Source organism: Schistocerca americana, chromosome 8 (assembly GCF_021461395.2).
Source record: "Schistocerca americana isolate TAMUIC-IGC-003095 chromosome 8, iqSchAmer2.1, whole genome shotgun sequence".
In the NCBI taxonomy this organism is placed as follows: Eukaryota; Metazoa; Arthropoda; class Insecta; order Orthoptera; family Acrididae; genus Schistocerca; species Schistocerca americana.
The window spans coordinates 213973243-213991812 of NC_060126.1; the positions used below are offsets into that span (position 1 = coordinate 213973243).

An 18570-nucleotide genomic window follows, 5' to 3' on the forward strand; every position below is an offset into this window, starting at 1 on the left:
GAGACATGTTTTGAGGCAACCCAGTCAAGCTGAATGCCTTAGACACACTGTCCAGCGAGTGCAGAAAGGTGGAGGTTCCCTGCTGTTTTGGGGTGGCATTATTTGGGGCCGACATATTCTGCTGGTGGTCATGGAAGGTGCCGTAATGGCTGTGTGATACACGAATGCCATCCTCTGACCGATAGTGCAAACCATATCGGCAGGATATTGGTGAGGCATTCGTCTTCATGGACAATGTTTCGCACCCCCATCATGCACATCTTATGAATGACTTCCTTCAGGGTAACAATATCGCTCAACTAGAGTGGCCAGCATGTTCTCCAGACATTAACCCTATCGAACATGCCTGGGATGGATTGAAAAGGGCTGTTTATGGATGACGTGCCCCACCGACCACTCTGAGGGATCTACACCACATTGCTGTTGAGGAGATGAACAACCTTGACCAACAGTGCCTTGATGAACTTGTGGATAGTATGTCACAACAAATACAGGTATGCATCAATGCAAGAGGATGTTCAACTGGATATTAGAGGTACCGATGTGTACAGCAATCTTTACCACCACCTCTGAAGGTCACACTGTATGGAGGTACAAAGTGAAATGCGTGGTTTTTGTGAGCAATAAAAAGGGCAGAAATGATGTTTATGTTGATCTACACTCCTGGAAATGGAAAAAAGAACACATTGACACCAGTGTGTCAGACCCACCATACTTGCTCCGGACACTGCGAGAGGGCTGTACAAGCAATGATCACACGCACGGCACAGCGGACACACCAGGAACCGCGGTGTTGGCCGTCGAATGGCGCTAGCTGCGCAGCATTTGTGCACCGCCGCCGTCAGTGTCAGCCAGTTTGCCGTGGCATACGGAGCTCCATCGCAGTCTTTAACACTGGTAGCATGCCGCGACAGCGTGGACGTGAACCGTATGTGCAGTTGACGGACTTTGAGCGAGGGCGTATAGTGGGCATGCGGGAGGCCGGGTGGACGTACCGCCGAATTGCTCAACACGTGGGGCGTGAGGTCTCCACAGTACATCGATGTTGTCGCCAGTGGTCGGCGGAAGGTGCACGTGCCCGTCGACCTGGGACCGGACCGCAGCGACGCACGGATGCACGCCAAGACCGTAGGATCCTACGCAGTGCCGTAGGGGACCGCACCGCCACTTCCCAGCATATTAGGGACACTGTTGCTCCTGGGGTATCAGCGAGGACCATTCGCAACCGTCTCCATGAAGCTGGGCTACGGTCCCGCACACCGTTAGGCCGTCTTCCGCTCACGCCCCAACATCGTGCAGCCCGCCTCCAGTGGTGTCGCGACAGGCGTGAATGGAGGACGAATGGAGACGTGTCGTCTTCAGCGATGAGAGTCGCTTCTGCCTTGGTGCCAATGATGGTCGTATGCGTGTTTGGCGCCGTGCAGGTGAGCGCCACAATCAGGACTGCATACGACCGAGGCACACAGGGCCAACACCCGGCATCATGGTGTGGGGAGCGATCTCCTACACTGACCGTACACCACTGGTGATCGTCGAGGGGACACTGAATAGTGCACGGTACATCCAAACCGTCATCGAACCCATCGTTCTACCATTCCTAGACCGGCAAGGGAACTTGCTGTTCCAACAGGACAATGCACGTCCGCATGTATCGCGTGCCACCCAACGTGCTCTAGAAGGTGTAAGTCAACTACCCTGGCCAGCAAGATCTCCGGATCTGTCCCCCATTGAGCATGTTTGGGACTGGATGAAGCGTCGTCTCACGCGGTCTGCACGTCCAGCACGAACGCTGGTCCAACTGAGGCACCAGGTGGAAATGGCATGGCAAGCCGTTCCACAGGACTACATCCAGCATCTCTACGATCGTCTCCATGGGAGAATAGCAGCCTGCATTGCTGCGAAAGGTGGATATACACTGTACTAGTGCCGACATTGTGCATGCTCTGTTGCCTGTGTCTATGTGCCTGTGGTTCTGTCAGTGTGATCATGTGATGTATCTGACCCCAGGAATGTGTCAATAAAGTTTCCCCTTCCTGGGACAATGAATTCACGGTGTTCTTATTTCAATTTCCAGGAGTGTATATTCCAATTTTCTGTACAGGTTTCAGAACTCTCAGAACCGAGGTGAGGCAAAACTTTTTTTGATGTGTGTATAAAGATGTCATAGCTGGTACTCCTTCTCAGATTGTGTTCTACTGCTTGTTGTACTGTTTCTATGTTTGTTGTTTACTTGAATGTGGATAAATAAATAAACTTTTGTTCTTAATGGCCACCCTATTGGCTGCATCTAGCATTACAACACAACTGGTGACGAGCGTGGTGTTAACTTCTGTGCGCTGAGACTATTTGGTTGTTTTGTCAGTTCTCTTTTCCATCGAGGCAGAGCTCAAATATGTTCTTGAGCGGTTGCTACCAAAAATTTGTAGGCAACCTTGACTGTGCAGGCTACTACCCTGTCAGCATACCTGTCAGCTTCTCCCCCTTGTGAAGATGTGGCTGAAGATGAGACGCCTATAAGAAGCCACTGCTGTGGCAACTTCCTTCAAAAGGATTGCTTGATAGCTGCCCTTTTCCGTGCCCTTCAATGAGTGTAAAGCAGTGTCAGTTTCCATTGTGTTCATATTTATTGTATGCCACATCACCAAAACAATCAGTATATGTGACAGTGTCATTTCCGACTATTAGGTTCTGATCTTCAATTGTTCTTTGGTTTTATGGACTTGCTGCTAGTGGTTACCAAATGTTTTCTTAACTGCTATCTAAAATTTATTCCAGCATCTTAGCTTTTCCTCATCCTCAAACCAGTCTTTGAATCCAGTGTCCAACTAAAAGCAGAAACTGACAAATCACATAATGTTGTCCCAGTTTTTCTATCAAGTGTCACCTCTAATTCCTTTAGCCATTTCACTAATCCCTGGCCAGCATTTCCTGAAAATACTGCTGAATACCTGTTGTGTCTCTGATCCACCAGTGCTCATGTGTCAACAGATACCTTGATGATACAGACTGTAGGAGAAATGTACTGTTTGTACTGAGGGTCCTGCTCATGAGGGGATTGGTTCTGCATAGCCTTATTGGAACCATCAGGACTGTCAGTGTCCCAGATGCCCTGTGCCTCACTCACACTATGTCATATAGAATACCGAATCAAGTATGAGTTTTGGTCAACAGTGAGGACTAACACTTCATACTGACTGGTGTGCAAGTACTCACAAACTCACAAACTTAGACAGACTTGGATCTCTGGCGCTGGTTACTGAATGTTTAGTGAGTTACAACAAGCAGCTTATCCCCATTTTTTACAGATCCCACTGTGTATAAATCTGCGGTTTGTTCCTTGATTTTTCTGGTAGTGCATGATGCTGGTACCAACAGTTCGTTCAGTTTTGATGCTTTCAATGCTTTTGGCTTTTCCATTGCAGACATGGTGCACCTCATTTCCAACCAGGTCCCTTACTAGTAATTAGAGTTGTATGTTTTGAGTTCTTGTCTTTTTTCTTTGGATGGGTTGGGCAGTGCCACTAATTTTATGACCCACATTTTCTTGAAACCTATGGTGTGGCCGAATTTTTCCATGCACATCCTATTCCAATGGCCTTGCATGATCAAGTGAAATGAGAATTGAACAGACGGACACTGCTGAGGATCATACAACCCGATATGTCCAATGGGTGGTCTAACCCCCTCTTCTGATTGTTAAAAAACCAAGTGATCAGGTTTGCCTTTGTGATGACTTTGGAGTTCCTGTTAATGCTTAGTCTATCACTGACTTTTAATAAGGCATCCATTGTATATTTAGGGTTTCAGGTTTCTCAGAATGGTGTAAAGACTTTACATTATCATGTCACTGCTATCACAACCCTGCCTCACCATTCCAATGAGAAAGAACTCAGAATGTTTAGGGAAAATGGCTTATGTTCAGAAATTCTTTCCGGGTATGGCCGCATTGGCTCATCCTCTCCACAAATTGCTCCACAAGGATGTTCCCTTTTGGTGGATGCAGGCCTGCAAGTGTGCATTCACACTTTAGAAATCTAAATTACATTCAGCTCCTTGTTTGCATAGCTTCCATCCTGGCAACCACCTGGCATCGCTACGAGGATGGTTTCGAATGTCCAATACCCTATGCATCAGAAACACTCAACTCTGCTCAGCAGTGCTATTCCCATGTTGAGAAGGGGGGGCTTGCCATCATCTACAGCCTCAAAAAGTTTCACGTATTCTTTTATAGGTCTCAGTTCCACTTCATTATGCACTTGGTTTGAATGTGTAATCCTTCTGCTACAGTGTCTGATAAAGCAGCACATTGCCCTCAGCATTGGGCCTTTTTTCTGCCTTGATACAATAATGAAATACATTTTTGCCCTAAAGCAAGTTGTGCCAATGCTGATGCACTGTCCCAACTTCCAATGGGGCTGGATCCTACTTTTGATCAGGATGAGCTCTCTGATCCATAGGACTCATACACTTACAGACAAGGAGAGAATTACAACATGTATGAATAGTGTTCTGAAGGAATAGGTACTCACACTGTCCAGTTGAGGGTGTGTTGCAGTCAGAATCGAGAATACCCAAAAAGGGGTCAGAAATGAAACCGAGCAGAGAAAAATTTAAAGACAATACAGGTCCCAGACAGCTGGGTGTGTACCACATTCCTTGTGAATGTGACATATCTTACACAGGCCAGATTACTAGAACAGTCAAGGAGAGATGCAAATCAGTTGTCACAGAAATGGAATACAATGAGTATTGTGGTGCAAGTGCCAAGTTTCTATAACAGTGTAATTATGGAGTTTATCAAAGGAAAGGTGTTGGAAAATCTGACAGAGACAGTAGTTTCAAAATAAGAAACCCTTGGGGTCCAGCACTCAAAGCATTAAGATCTTGCTAGCCATCACATCCAGCACAGGGGAAATGCTGAGAGACTGCATGTTTCATGGAATATCCTTGTGGGCTCAGAAAAATAACAGAGCATCAAAGGACATTGAAAACATTATGAGTTGAACTCAGCTGTAAATAGTAACGCAAGATCTACAGTAGTTCAGTCCAGTTGGTGTCCAGGCAGTGAGTACACACATACCACAACTCACAGCACTTGAAGAAACAACTTTGTTGTTCATTAAAACACTGTGCATAAAAAGAAGACTTAGATGAAAATCTGGAAGCACTTAATTAGTTGTTTAACAGATTCTCAGGTATTGCTCATCAGTCTAGCATGCTAACCAGGTTGGTTTAATACAAGAAAGAGAGAGAGAGAGAGAAGACAGAATGAACAACAGCATGTTTCATCATGGGATTTTTTTAGTAAGGGTGAGAGTGTTATAGGTGCAACAGTGATGAAGTCTTCTGTTGTGGTGACTTCCATCAAAACAAGTGCTTGACAGCTAGCCTTTGTCACGCTCTTCACTGAGGGTAAAACACTGTCAGCTTCCATCATTTTAAGATTTACTGTATGAAACATCACCAAAACATTCAGTACATATGACAATGTAATTTCCCTCTGCTCTTCAGTTGTTCTTCTGTTTTGTGGATTTGCTGCTAGTAGTTGCCAAATGTTTTCTTAATTGCTACTTAAAATTTGTTCCCGTGTCTCAGCTTTCCCCCATTCTCAAACCACTCCTTGAATTTAGTGTCCATGTCATGCCCTAATCCCTTTAGCCATTTCATTAGTTCCTGGTCAGTATTTCCTTAAAATACTGCTGAATGCCTGTTGTGTGTCTGACTCACCAATGCTTATGTGTCCATAGATATCTTGATAATATAGACTGTAGGAGAAATTTACTATTTGTACTGAGATTCCTGTTTGTGAAGAGATTGTTTCTGCATAGCCTTGTTGGAGTCATGGTGATGTCAATGCCTGAGATACCCAGCGCCTCCATCAAACTGCAGTATATCATGTGCAATCCAGAATCAAGTATCAGTTATGACAGCATGGTCACCAATGAGAACTAACGCTTCACACTGACTGGTGTATTGAGTACACATGGATCTGAATTGCCTCTGCAGGGAATGCTCCTATTTATACATACATACAAGTATAGGCTGGGGCAAGCAAAAGGGGCTCAGACAAGCAGATATGATTGGACATGAATGTATGCATAAAACAGAGGAGGAAAAGACCTACATTTACTTCCAACAAGATGGAACAACTGCACACGCCCATACAGGAGCCAAAACCTTAGAATACATTTACATGATTTTCACACCTGTCAGAGATGTTAGCGGAAGCCAATCTGTTGCAGACCTAGGTGGCCACCCACGTCACCCGATCTGTCAGTGTGCGATTACTTTGTGTGGGGAGCCCTCAGGTCTAAGGTGTGTCACAGCAACTGTATTAGTCTTCAAGAACTGCAGCAGAGCATTTTGAATGAGACTGCAGCAATTCCATCAGTCCAGCTTCATTCCACCTTCAGCAACTTTTTGAGCAGGACCCAACATCTCCTGTATTGCCTTTCCTCCGCTGTGTTTCTTGGTGCCCTGAGACATTGTTTTCTGGGCCACTTGTATTTGCCCCACCCTGTACAATGTTCTGTCAAATTCCAGCATTCCATAAATAATAAATAACCTTCCAGAAATGATAAATGTTGAATGATGAACAGTTGCAGGAGGCAGAACTCAAGCTCACTTGTCACCAACTAGTGACTATGATTGCCACCTTGCAGTGGAAGACAGACAACATGTGGTGATATGTAAGCCATACCATGGATAATGTGGCCATGTGACAAGATGTACATCAGTCACATCCATGTGTAAATACCCCTCTTCCTTGAGTAAATTTTATGAACATGGTATACCATGTATTGGTTGATTCAGTAAGGAAATTGGTATGGTATTGAACACTGCATTACATGGTACTCAATGCTTGGTTCACCACTAAAAGCTTCTATACACAGCTGGCAACTAATAATTCTTGTAACTGAAATAACAAGCTTTCACATACCATCTATGATATCTATGTAGCAAAGAGGACAAAGTTTTCTCACAAGCCGTAATTGCACTCATGTTTGAAATTCGCAAATACCCAAAACCAATAGATTGCAGTGCAATTTAATTAACAGTGGCACTCAGTTTAGTTTGATAACAGCTACAGTGTTTGTAAGTGACTAAAGAGCCACATGAATTATTAGAGGATATTATTGAAAAATTAATTAATGAAATTTATAACTCGCAAATTTGCTCATAACAAAAAGTTCTTAAGAATTTCAAGCTCATAAGGAAGCTTCCCCCCCCCATGAACCATGGACCTTGCCGTTGGTGGGGAGGCTTGCGTGCCTCAGCGATACAGATAGCCGTACCGTAGGTGCAACCACAACGGAGGGGTATCTGTTGAGAGGCCAGACAAACGTGTGGTTCCTGAAGAGGGGCAGCAGCCTTTTCAGTAGTTGCAAGGGCAACAGTCTGGATGATTGACTGATCTGGCCTTGTAACAATAACCAAAACGGCCTTGCTGTGCTGGTACTGCGAACGGCTGAAAGCAAGGGGAAACTACAGCCGTAATTTTTCCCGAGGGCATGCAGCTTTACTGTATGATTACATGATGATGGCGTCCTCTTGGGTAAAATATTCCGGAGGTAAAATAGTCCCCCATTCGGATCTCCGGGCGGGGACTACTCAAGAGGATGTCGTTATCAGGAGAAAGAAAACTGGCGTTCTACGGATCGGAGCGTGGAATGTCAGATCCCTTAATCGGGCAGGTAGGTTAGAAAATTTAAAAAGGGAAATGGATAGGTTGAAGTTAGATATAGTGGGAATTAGTGAAGTTCGGTGGCAGGAGGAACAAGACTTCTGGTCAGGTGACTACAGGGTTATAAACACAAAATCAAATAGGGGTAATGCAGGAGTAGGTTTAATAATGAATAGGAAAATAGGAATGCGGGTAAGCTACTACAAACAGCATAGTGAACGCATTATTGTGGCCAAGATAGATACGAAGCCCACGCCTACTACAGTAGTACAAGTTTATATGCCAACTAGCTCTGCAGATGACGAAGAAATTGAAGAAATGTATGATGAAATAAACGAAATTATTCAGATTGTGAAGGGAGGCGAAAATTTAATAGTCATGGGTGACTGGAATTCGAGTGTAGGAAAAGGGAGAGAAGGAAACGTAGTAGGTGAATATGGATTGGGGGACAGAAATGAAAGAGGAAGCCGCCTGGTCGAATTTTGCACAGAGCACAACATAATCATAACTAACACTTGGTTTAAGAATCATGAAAGAAGGTTGTATACATGGAAGAACCCTGGAGATACTAAAAGGTATCAGATAGATTATATAATGGTCAGACAGAGATTTAGGAACCAGGTCTTAAATTGTAAGACATTTCCAGGGGCAGATGTGGACTCTGACCACAATCTATTGGTTATGACATGTAGATTAAAACTGAAGAAACTGCAAAAAGGTGGGAATTTAAGGAGATGGGACCTGGATAAACTAAAAGAACCAGAGGTTGTACAGAGATTCAGGGAGAGCATAAGCGAGCAATTGACAGGAATGGGGGAAATAAATACAGTAGAAGAAGAATGGGCAGCTTTGAGGGATGAAGTAGTGAAGGCAGCAGAGGATCAAGTAGGTAAAAAGACTAGGGCTAGTAGAAATCCTTGGGTAACAGAAGAAATATTGAATTTAATTGATGAAAGGAGAAAATATAAAAATGCAGTAAGTGAAACAGGCAAAAAGGAATACAAACGTCTCAAAAATGAGATCGACAGGAAGTGCAAAATGGCTAAGCAGGGATGTAGAGGCCTATCTCACTAGGGGTAAGATAGATACCGCCTACAGGAAAATTAAAGAGACATTTGGAGATAAGAGAACGACTTGTATGAATATCAAGAGCTCAGATGGAAACCCAGTTCTAAGCAAAGAAGGGAAAGCAGAAAGGTGGAAGGAGTATATAGAGGGTCTATACAAGGGCGATGTACTTGAGGACAATATTATGGAAATGGAAGAGGATGTAGATGAAGATGAAATGGGAGATATGATACTGCATGAAGAGTTTGACAGAGCACTGAAAGACCTGAGTCGAAACAAGGCCCCCGGAGTAGACAATATTCCATTGGAACTACTGACGGCCGTGGGAGAGCCAGTCCTGACAAAACTCTACCATCTGGTGAGCAAGATGTATGAAACAGGCGAAATACCCTCAGACTTCAAGAAGAATATAATAATTCCAATCCCAAAGAAAGCAGGTGTTGACAGATGTGAAAATTATCGAACTATCAGCTTAATAAGCCACAGCTGCAAAATACTAACACGAATTCTTTACAGACGAATGGAAAAACTAGTAGAAGCCAACCTCGGGGAAGATCAGTTTGGATTCCGTAGAAATGTTGGAACACGTGAGGCAATACTGACCTTACGACTTATCTTAGAAGAAAGATTAAGGAAAGGCAAACCTACGTTTCTAGCATTTGTAGACTTAGAGAAAGCTTTTGACAGTGTTGACTGGAATACTCTCTTTCAAATTCTAAAGGTGGCAGGGGTAAAATACAGGGAGCGAAAGGCTATTTACAATTTGTACAGAAACCAGATGGCAGTTATAAGAGTCGAGGGACATGAAAGGGAAGCAGTGGTTGGGAAGGGAGTAAGACAGGGTTGTAGCCTCTCCCCGATGTTGTTCAATCTGTATATTGAGCAAGCAGTAAAGGAAACAAAAGAGAAATTCAGAGTAGGTATTAAAATTCATGGAGAAGAAATAAAAACTTTGAGGTTCGCCGATGACATTGTAATTCTGTCAGAGACAGCAAAGGACTTGGAAGAGCAGTTGAATGGAATGGACAGTGTCTTGAAAGGAGGATATAAGATGAACATCAACAAAAGCAAAACAAGGGTAATGGAATGTAGTCTAATTAAGTCGGGTGATGCTGAGGGAATTAGATTAGGAAATGAGGCACTTAAAGTAGTAAAGGAGTTTTGCTATTTGGGGAGCAAAATAACTGATGATGGTCGAAGTAGAGAAGATATAAAATGTAGGCTGGCAATGGCAGGGAAAGCGTTTCTGAAGAAGAGAAATTTGTTAACATCGAGTATAGATTTAAGTGTCAGGAAGTCATTTCTGAAAGTATTCGTATGGAGTGTAGCCATGTATGGAAGTGAAACATGGACGATAAATAGTTTGGACAAGAAGAGAATAGAAGCTTTCGAAATGTGGTGCTACAGAAGAATGCTGAAGATTAGATGGGTAGATCACATAACTAATGAGGAAGTATTGAATAGGATTGGGGAGAAGAGAAGTTTGTGGCACAACTTGACCAGAAGAAGGGATCGGTTGGTAGGACATGTTCTGAGGCATCAGGGGATCACCAATTTAGTATTGGAGGGCAGCGTGGAGGGTAAAAATCGTAGAGGGAGACCAAGAGATGAATACACTAAGCAGATTCAGAAGGATGTAGGTTGCAGTAGGTACTGGGAGATGAAAAAGCTTGCACAGGATAGAGTAGCATGGAGAGCTGCATCAAACCAGTCTCAGGACTGAAGACCACAACAACAACAACAAGGAAGCTTCGGAAATAGAGTATGTGGAATGCAGTTCATTTCTTGCCAAATTCCTACTGAGTTATTGAAATAAGTAATATTTAAATTGTATCACAATTCAAAATTTCAAAACACACCTGATTCGAAATATCTCTAACACCAGAATTCTGTTTCGGTTTTTTCGCTGTCAACATAATACACAACACTGGGAAAGTAACATTCCCTGGAAAACTATCTTTAAAGTACATGTGTGTTGAGAAAATTACCTGAACTATTAAATGCAAATAACTAGTATGTTCAAACTACCTGTACTATAAATGCAGAAACTAAAAAATTTTAATAGGTGTGCCAGTCAAATGGGCCAATTTGGCAACCCTGGAGATTGTATGTTATGTTAGGAATCAAAAAATGTGAGTGGCATCATCTGTAAAACAAGCATTGGCCATTAACCTGGATATCAATGTTCAGTTGAGATGGTGCAGTGAAGGACATGCAGTTGCAATTTGACATATCGGATCACAATATGTGGTGAATAGTGGACAAGGAATGGCAATACCACCCATACAAAATTCAAATAGTGCAAAAACTGAACACAGCAACATTGCAAAGAGATGACACTTTTGCTGGGAACTGTTGGAACACATGAACAACAATCCAAGCCTGTGTGACACTCTGATCATGAGCAATGAGGCCAATTTTTATGTGTCAGGATTTGTTAATAAGCAAAACTTTATATACTGGTCACTTGAAAATACTGCAATGCTACATAAAACGCCACTTCACAGTTGGAGAGTGGTAGTGTGGTGTGGTTTATCATAGTTCGGAATAATAAAAAAAATGCCATGTGGCTAGGGCCTCCCGTCGGGTAGACCGTTCACCTGGTGCGAGTCTTTTGAGTTGATGCCACTTTGGCAACTTGCATATCAATATGGGGATGAAATTATGATGATAGGGACAACACAATACCCAGTCCCTGAGTGGCGAAAATCTCCGACCCAGCCAGGAATCGAACCCGGGCCATTAGGTATGACATTCCGTCGTGCTGACTACTCAGCCACCAAGGTTTGGAATCATAGGGACTTATTGTTTTGAAGACATTCATGGCAAAGCTCTTATTGGAAATACAGAGTGTTATGTTCACATCTATCTATCTATCCCTCGTGCCTTTTACCGTGGTTACGCAAGGTCGGCATGGTTAATCAGATTTGGTGAGGTTAGTTTATGGGGGGTGGCCAGATGCCCTTCCTGCTGCCACCCTGTACCCCCCCCCCCCCCCCCCAGCATGTGCCCCAACTGTCTGCGACTAGTGTAATCTATGAAATAGTGCGAATGTGTTCAGATGTGTGCGAGCAGTGTAACTGAGGTGGGACGTAGGGACCAGCATAGTATTCACCTAGTGGGATGTAGAAAACCACCTAAAAACCACATCCAGGCTGGCCAGCACACTGGGCGGATTCGATCTGGGGACAGCACACCTACCTGAGTCCAGGAGCAGCAAATTAGCACTCTTGGCTAATCTGGCAGGTGTTATGTTCACATGTTGAACCATTTTCTAGTCCAACAGTTTGATGATTTTCGTCACACTTCAAGGCATTCCATTATTTCTCTATAGAACATGTTTACTGGTCATCTCCTCTTCAAGAACAGGAACATTCCCTGGTCACCAAGATCCGCTGACTTTTCAGCATGTGATATCTTCCTTTGGGGTCATTTAAAATATCAAATCTTCTGGTGTGGCCCACCATACACCATCCATGAACTGACGGTTATCCAATTTAATCTAATTCTGGTGCTAGTGCTGCAAAATATGATGTCTAACTTCCATAAAATACGTAAAATGTGTATGAAGGAAAATGGTGGCCATCTACATGATATCATTTTCAAGAGATAGTATTTTAAATTGCAAACATTGTAAATTCATGCTATATTTCTTTTATATCACTGTGAACAAATCTGTATCACAGGTGGAGATTTCAAAACTGCCAATTTCACTACCACACCTGTTACAGTATTTTGATAAATAATGGCCACCACATAAATACAGAATTTGTTGACGAAATTTGCTGATACCCTGATCCACTTCATTGCAAATATTGTTCTCTGTCTATTGTCTGCTTAAAGGGCAACATATAATCACTCCTGTGGTACCACAAGTAAGCCAGCTATTTTGGGCATTGAAGCATGAAAAATAGAATTGGTATTCTGTTGTGATACTGAGTAAATATATATATCTAAAAGGAAAGATGATGAAACTTACCAAACAAAAGCGCTGGCAGGTCGATAGACACACAAACAAACACAAACATACACACAAAATTCTAGCTTTCGCAACCAATGGTTGCCTCGTCAGGAAAGAGGGAAGGAGAAGGAAAGACAAAAGGATATGGGTTTTAAGGGAGAGGGTAAGGAGTCATTCCAATCCCGGGAGCGGAAAGACTTCCTTAGGGGGAAAAAAGGACAGGTATACACTCGCACACCCACACATATCCATCCACACATACACAGACACAAGCAGACATTTGTAAAGGCAAAGAGTTTGGGCATTTTTTGGGCAGAGATGTCAGTCGGGGCGGATGTACAGAGGCAAAGATGAAGTTGAAAGACAGGTGAGGTATGAGCGGCGGCAAATTGAAATTAGAAATTAGCGGAGATTGAGGCCTGGCGGATAGTGAGAAGAAAGGATATGCTGAAGGGCAAGTTCCCATCTCCGGAGTTCTGACAGGTTGGTGTTAGTGGGAAGTATCCAGATAACCCGGACGGTGTAACACTGTGCCAAGATGTGCTGGCCGTGCACCAAGGCATGTTTAGCCACAGGGTGATCCTCATTACCAACAAACACTGTCTGCCTGTGTCCATTCATGCGAATGGACAGTTTGTTGCTGGTCATTCCTTTCAGCTATTAAACAACCCTTTCGGCAGTTTTAATAACTTTTGCTTTATTTCCATTTCCGTTTTTCTCACATCACCGATCATTTTTAGCCGCTTCCCACAGGTTTTAACGTCATTATTTCTTCATCAAACAATTGTTAGCTTCATTTCCATAATCTGCCACCACCAAACCACTCCTTTTAATACATCCTCACGTAGTTTTTTCGAAATTTTCCGAATTTCTCCACCCTTTAACGTGTTTTGGCGGCAACACAACCACCTAGCAGACAGTGTTTGTTGGTAATGAGGATCACCCTGTGGCTAAACATGCCTTGGTGCACGGCCAGCACATCTTGGCACAGTGTTACACCGTCCGGGTTATCTGGATACTTCCCACTAACACCAACCTGTCAGAACTCCGGAGATGGGAACTTGCCCTTCAGCATATCCTTTCTTCTCGCTATCCGCCAGGCCTCAATCTCCGCTAATTTCTAATTTCAATTTGCCGCCGCTCATACCTCACCTGTCTTTCAACTTCATCTTTGCCTCTGTACATCCGCCCCGACTGACATCTCTGCCCAAAAAATGCCCAAACTCTTTGCCTTTACAAATGTCTGCTTGTGTCTGTGTATGTGTGGATGGATATGTGTGGGTGTGCGAGTGTATACCTGTCCTTTTTTCCCCCTAAGGAAGTCTTTCCGCTCCCAGGATTGGAATGACTCCTTACCCTCTCCCTTAAAACCCATATCCTTTTGTCTTTCCTTCTCCTTCCCTCTTTCCTGACGAGGCAACCATTGGTTGCGAAAGCTAGAATTTTGTGTGTATGTTTGTGTTTGTTTGTGTGTCTATCGACCTGCCAGCGCTTTTGTTTGGTAAGTTTCATCATCTTTCCTTTTAGATATATTTTTCCCACGTGGAATGTTTCCCTCTATTATATTCATATCATTAATTTGAGTAAATATATATTTTGATGTGCTCTTCTGGGTCAAGTACTATGCAATTATGACAGCCATTGTGAAATAATCTGTTACCTTGAACTGGGGTTGCTCTACCAGTGAATAAATGGAAGTGATTACATCACTGAATAACACAGTGATAAGTTTTATTTGAAATTCCACAAGAACCTTTTATAAAAAATAACTGCACAATATGGAATTGGATCCTGGAGTAATCAACAAAGTACTTTAATTGCCTACAAGCTCAATGAGACAGAAATCACCAGCATTGTATTTTGAAAATGCATGGCTTTCCTCTGAGATTTGGAGATTGTTGCACTAATATCATTTCTTGTGTAATAGCCATCATAGATCTGAGCTGAAAACTGTGAGTCACATTTCAATTGGTGCCATACCATAGCATTCTAATGCACAGTAAATAATAGATTATGTTCTGTTGCAGAAGAATTTTAAAAGATCTTTTGTGTAAACCAAAGCCATGATGGATGCTGCCATCACTTTTGACAACTTTGAAAGCAGGTTAACATGGCAACTATGAAAACTTGTTAACATATATGGAACCTGAACACTGGACATCTGTTTATTCATGACACCAAATAAGTAAGTTCCTAAAGTTCATTTACATTTCAGTGACATATAGCTTACTATGAAAGTGAGCAGAATATTGCTAATGACTACATACATTTACATCATAAGTTTTTTTGCTAACAGTGTTGTGCAAATATTTCAACATGATGTATCTAGCAGTGTCAGTAGATGACATTAAACAGGAACAAGAGGAGGAGAATGAGGTACAAATAGTTGAACCATCTGTAGACACAGTACCACTAAATCAGTCAGGTCTAGAATAAACGGGGCTAGATCAGGTTGGTCTAGCACAAAATGAAAGCATGACTTCAGTACACTTTCAAAATATGCTGCAATAAATGTTCAAAGGCATACAAATATTTCTGAAACATGTTCAGATTTTCAAAGAATTTACCCACATGGATACCAAAATTTTGAAAGAACTTAGGGAAATAGATACCAAAATTTCAAAACTAAATTAGAGGATTTAAAAAGAACTGAGGATAACAGAAACCAACATTTCAGAAAAAATAAGTACATTTTAACAACAAAACTTGAAATAGTTACTGAACTGAATACTGCGATTGTTGAGGTCAGAAATGAACTAGGTGTCAAAGAAATGGCTATAAGTGAAAAAAAAAAAAAAAAAAAAACAGAAAAGTTGAGCTAAAAAATGGGTAAGATAGATGACAGGGTAACCAATACAGAATCCAGATTGGGAAGAATAAAACTGAAACTGGATTAAGTAGTGTCAGGGCTCGGACATGAAATTTCTATTGTACAAATTACGTAGAAGGATGAACATGAAGCTGTCAATTGCCAAAAGATTGTTCATGTTAATACTTTAAATGAAAATAATGAAACAATCAGGTAAGTAACTGATAGTAACATGTCTATTTTGCACACAAATTTTGTTCATGTTCAAATCAGATCGAGCAATTGCAAGAAGGGGCTCATTCAAAAAGTTTCTTTAATACTAAGTGTAATAATAAGTGGACTGCAAAAGGTTTTCCTGGAGATAGAAAATTATTTATGCAATAGTGCAAACATGCTCATGTACGTAGAAGCAAATATTCATTTGAAATTTAAAAGTATTGCATCAAGAAAAGTGTGTCAACACTGCAATAACTACATCTATTACTTTATTACTCTACTACACACCAATAATCAGAAAGCAAAAGCAGATTAAGTATAAGGATTATCGAAAACCAGTCTCATGTTAAATAAAATCTGAAATAGAAGCTATTCGAAACTGACACAAATTTCCATTTTCAAGGCTAGTAAAATTGTTAAGACATTACAGCAACTCAGTTCATTTGAAAGTTTCACATACTCCATGGTAGAAGACCTTTTTCCATTTCAGGTTATTAGATGGTGAATGACTGATGCAGAAACGCTTAAATGTCCACATCTTATATTACCAGTTTTAAAAATATATAGGATTTTACTCATCATAATCTCCTGTAACTGAAGAATTATCAATAACTTCCAAACAACATCAATATATTGTGTAGGGTTTCAGTGGTAGAACTACAAATATTTATAGATGCTGCACAAAATACAACCTCATATCTCACTACAGAAACAGTATGCAATGCCAGAAACTTTTTGTGATAGTCTCTTGTGCACATTTCTTTCAGTATTCAGTATTCAGTTTATTCACCATTGACCACTTACAGCGGAATAGGTCTGAACATTAAATATACAATTAACAATAACTTTACAGTAAAATTTTTACAATTTAATTCCTTTTCTTTTAGGAATATTCTTATATACTAATGTCAATGATTATTTCAGAATATTCTGTTATCTTATAAAATGGGTGTTTGAGCAACCAGTCATAAACCTTACGTTTGGAAATATTACTGGTCAGTGACCGAGCAGATGCTGGAAGTTTATTGAATAGTTTTAAACTCATTATTTTGTGTGAGTTTGCAGTCTTTGTGAGTCTGTGTCTTGGTATGTCAAAGTCCAGTTTGCCTCTGGTGTTGTGGGGATATATGTTCTCTCTGGTCTCGAACTCATTTAAGTTGCTTTTGACATAAAGCAGTGCTGTGTAGATGTATAGATTCACAACAGTTAATATCATGTGCTTGATAAAGAGGGGATGGCAGTGTTCCTTGGGCTCAGCTTTGCTCATTATTCTGATTACTTTTTTTTTTTTGAATTTTCAGCATTTCACTGACAAAGCAAGAATGTCCCCATAACAATATGCCGTAGGAAATGTGTGACTGAAAGAGGCCAAAATATACCACCTTTAGATACTCATCAGTGACTACATCTGTCAGTCTCCAGATGAGATAACACATTCTTGCTATTCTCTTGCAGATATGGCTAATGTGTTCCTCCCAGTTTAATTTTGAATCAATGTGGAATCCTAACAATTTTACTGATTTGCTTTCAACAGCTGTAGTTAAACCCAGAATTAGTTCTTGTGTTTTATCAGGATTACACAGGAGTTCATTAGAAGAAAACCAATCCATTACTAAATGAAACTTCCTGGCAGATTAAAACTGTGTGCCCGACCGAGACTCGAACTCGGGACCTTTGCCTTTCGCGGGCAAGTGCTCTACCATCTGAGCTACCGAAGCACGACTCACGCCCGGTACTCACAGCTTTACTTCTGCCAGTACCTCGTCTCCTACCTTCCAAACTTTACAGAAGCTCTCCTGCGAACCTTGCAGAACTAGCACTCCTGAAAGAAAGGATATTGCGGAGACATGGCTTAGCCACAGCCTGGGGGATGTTTCCAGAATGAGATTTTTCACTCTGCAGCGGAGTGTGCGCTGATATGAAACTTCCTGGCAGATTAAAACTGTGTGCCCGACCGAGACTCGAACTCGGGACCTTTGCCTTTCGCGGGCAAGTGCTCTACCATCTGAGCTACCGAAGCACGACTCACGCCTGGTACTCACAGCTTTACTTCTGCCAGTACGAGGTACTGGCAGAAGTAAAGCTGTGAGTACCGGGCGTGAGTCGTGCTTCGGTAGCTCAGATGGTAGAGCACTTGCCCGCGAAAGGCAAAGGTCCCGAGTTCGAGTCTCGGTCGGGCACACAGTTTTAATCTGCCAGGAAGTTTCATATCAGCGCACACTCCGCTGCAGAGTGAAAATCTCATTCTGGAATCCATTACTAGTTCTAGTTTTTCCTGTGTTGCCTGATGCAGTTCTGTTGTTTCATGGTGTGTATTGAGCAATGTTGTATCATCTGCATAACACACAATTGAATTTGCTCCTACATGGTAAGGTAAGTCATAATTGCAATGATGAACAGAAAAGGACCTAGGACCGAGCCCTGAGGCACTCCAGTCTGAACTTCCTTCAGTGAGGAGCATCTATTTTTAATTGATACAAACTGTCTCCTGTTACTTAAGTATTATTCGATTACATCCAAAGATGGTTTGTGTATGCCATAAAATTCCAGTTTCGCAAGTAGGGTGTTAGATGGTATGCAGTCGAAGGCTTTGCTAAGATCACAGAGTACGACTGATACTAGATCCTTATTTTCGAATGCAGTTAACACCTGGTTAACAACTTCAGTGACAGCATTAGTGGTATTTTTACCATGTTGGTATGCAAACTGTCTGTTGGAGAGGAGATCATGCTTATCAAAATAGTTATTTAGTTGACTGTACATTACATATTCAAAAACTTTAGAGAAAATTGGGACAATAGAAACTGGTCGATAGTTTTGGGGCAAATGCTT

At 41.9% G+C, this 18570-nt stretch overlaps 1 protein-coding gene across 1 annotated transcript in view; it reads right to left on the reverse strand.

Moving 5' to 3' along the window:
* The window catches only part of LOC124545680 (anoctamin-5-like), a 349333-nt gene that overhangs the window by 13312 nt on the left and 317451 nt on the right, over nt 1–18570 (reverse strand). The gene's annotated exons all lie outside the window — the stretch shown is intronic.